Source organism: Miscanthus floridulus, chromosome 13 (genome assembly GCF_019320115.1).
Source record: "Miscanthus floridulus cultivar M001 chromosome 13, ASM1932011v1, whole genome shotgun sequence".
Lineage (NCBI taxonomy): Eukaryota > Viridiplantae > Streptophyta > Magnoliopsida > Poales > Poaceae > Miscanthus > Miscanthus floridulus.
This window is the reverse complement of record NC_089592.1, coordinates 3,978,545-3,981,775: the sequence shown is the minus strand read 5'-3', so window position 1 is coordinate 3,981,775 and position 3,231 is coordinate 3,978,545.

Genomic DNA, 3,231 nt, shown 5'->3' with positions numbered 1-3,231 from the left:
GACATCAGATGTTAAGGCGCCAAGACAGGAGATACTGTTGAGCAGAGTGCTTGGAGAGAGATTATCCATGAACCCTGTTCAAGAACACATACATGTGAGACTGAGACTATGTGAACTCACAATTGCTGAAAATGAAAGACATCCATATATGTTGTCTGTTGTCTCATTAAAAAATATAGAAGAGGTTGTCACTAGGCACATACTATTACCGTGCATATTTGTCAGTAGTAATCCCAATATATCGGATTTGCTAAGCTATAATCCGTTTCCATCTATTTTTGATCCACCACAATGTATAATATGTGTATACTAATTCGCATTCTAGTTGTTGACTAATAGTGTATGTGCATAAAAATGACAACGCTTTGAAATGTGTGACAGATAGCTCTTTCTGATTCATCAGCATGCCGTAAAGGTCGAAATGCCATTACGGTTCCCAGTGCCGGCAGCGCAACACTAATGTCCAAACAAAATAATATGAGCCTGGAGCTGAAGACCACACTGTGTACCGTTAAACGTAGGCAGCAGAGACTCAGAGAGGCTAGGTCAGAAGCCGTGACGGGGTAACCCACAGAAATTAAACAACGGATGTCCTGAGCACGGTTGCTAGCGCGGGGGGCAGGAAGGGGTGCGAAAGGCATTTCCCGTTGAACATGTGGCAATAGCAAGCCGCGGAAGTGAAGCTGAATAGCTGGTGATAAGCTAGCTAATAGTTTAATTGCATCGTAATTAACCTAGAATTTGAACACGAGGCTTAAAGGTTTTGAGCAGGTATGTACTACTTCCTTCCTTGCTAACACATGATGGAAGCAACGCTATGACAGCTAGTGTACGAAGAAATCTATCTGGGCGCGGCGCGGGGACTGGGAGGGAGGCGGGCGAATGCTGGGCCGCCGCGGCTGGAATGAGGCTGAGCGGTGCTGCGGTCCCGTGCTGAAGCTGAAGGGATGGCGCGGGAATGGGGTTGTTGGGGGGGGGGGGGGGGGGGGGGGGGGGCATTCGGGGCGGGGGTGGGGGCGGGGGGGGGGGGCTGCGGCGTGGAACCCTAGGAAGGATAGAAGGAACGAGCAGGAGGAAGCGAAAGCATGAGAGGGAGAGGGAGGTGATGATCCGCGCGGGTGATGGCGAAGTAACCCTAGGAGGCAGGCACAGGCAGGATTGAGGGGAACCGGGGTTTGGGGCGCGGGGAGAGGAGGGAGGGTGGAGACTGACTTGACCTGGAGTCGTGTGTCGGCGACGGCGGTGGGGACGGAGGAGATCCGGGGTGACGGCGGCAGGTCGGGTTGGAGGGATCCCTCTCCCCCTCCCTCCCTCTCTCCTCTCGTCCGGTGACGCGCAGCGGAGGCGACAGGCGAGAAGCTGACGACGAGACGAGGCGAAGGCGAGAAGGAAGAAGAGGAGAGAGAGAAGGGAATAAGCGAAGCGAGAAGGAAGAAGAGGAGGAGACGTCTGGAGTCGTTGGGCTCGGCCGTTCGTGTTTGGTGTCCAGGTGGAGGGCGGGCCGGGCCGGGCCTGCTTCGGTGCACTGGATTGGTCCAGGCAGGCAATAAGCGAAGCGAGAAAGAGAGAGGGACAACCAACCCAACCAACGACGCGGTCGCCGGTCGGGGTGGAGACCTTCTCCCCCGACAACTGTTCCGTTCCGTCGACTAGGAACGTTGACCTGCGCGTCAAAGCAATGCTTTTTATTTATTTATTATTACCAACAAACATATACTCGCACATAGCAACGGGTCATTCGGACAAGACAAACTAGCGGTTTTGAGAATTTATTTAACGACCACGTCGTGTGTTTTGGTTCGTCTATTGGATTGCTAAAACAAGAGGCCCAATTTTTTTGACAAAAGTATAGCAAAAGCCCAACTAAGCCTATTAATTCGTGTAGCCCAATAGCCAACCAATCCCAGCATGGCCCAAGAGTCCAAATACCAAACACTTGGAGCATCTTTAGTTTGTTTGTTGCCCATGGTTCTCGCCTGGCAATGCTCTAGTCTTCACAACACAGCACTGGAGAGCCAAATCTGCTTGTCCAAGAATGTGATACAAGACTTATTTAAAAACAAAAGTCGAGACAACTAGCTAGCAAAGAATTCAAACAACATGTATTCTAACCAAGCAAGGGATCCAAACCTTCGACCGACGTCTCCTACCTAGCATGTACAGACAACATACCGTATCGATTGTGTGAATTTGTACATATAGATTGTGCATTGAACAACCAATCTTTACTTAGCAGCCATCGAAACTTATTTATTTGATTATTAGACGCCATATTAGAATTCTTAACAACCAAATCAGTTCCCACGACCGGTATTCAGAAAGATATATATATATATATATATATATATATATATATATATATTATATATATATATATATGTTTAGAGGATTGTTCGTAGCCACTTATTTTTTTTTTCTAAAGCCTCACATAGTCACATGTTGGACCCACTATTTGCCTTGTATTTTTCACACTGCAAGAGAAAGAGGCGCATAACTTTCACGAACCTTAGACAATTTTTTTTAAAAACACATTAAATATCATTTTCTGTTCAAAAAATATGTACTGTTATTTTGTTTCTTTAAAAATGGCTGGTGTATACATATAAGGCAACGTATCAGGTGCAAACCAACTAACCTGTGTAAACTTGGAAATTACCAATCAGGACCACTAGTTGCTGATCCAATGAATGGGGTGAGATGTAGGATTTTTTTGCGCTTAAGCCCACCATCCGCCGTCCTTTTTTTTTGCGCTTAAGCCCCCTCACCCCATCTATTAGATCGGCATCCAGTGGTCCTGATTGATAGTTTCTAAGTTTACACAGGTTGGTTGGTTTGGACATGATGTGTCGCCTACATATAAGCTAGCATGTATGCAAGTCGCAAGCAACACTACTTGTTCCTCCCGCCTTTCATTCATTCATCAGTCATCAAAAAAGAAAAGAGTATAGTAAGAAAAGTCGCAACAGTACTTTGTTTGCTGGGCCAACAGGTCTCATGGTACCAGGCCGGAGGCCCAACGGAGTTGCGACGGCCCGCCACGCCCACCAACCAGAGGACCCAGTCTGGCTGAGGTCAGGGGCTGACCCTGACTTGGTCGGTGAAGGCCAATTATATTTAGCATCTATCCATGTGAATTCACCAACTCGCTGCAGCTTGTTTTTCATCGCAACGGCGAGGCTTATTTTTTGTTTTTTGCTCAGGCAGAGTGACTTGTTGGCTGCTGAATCTTAA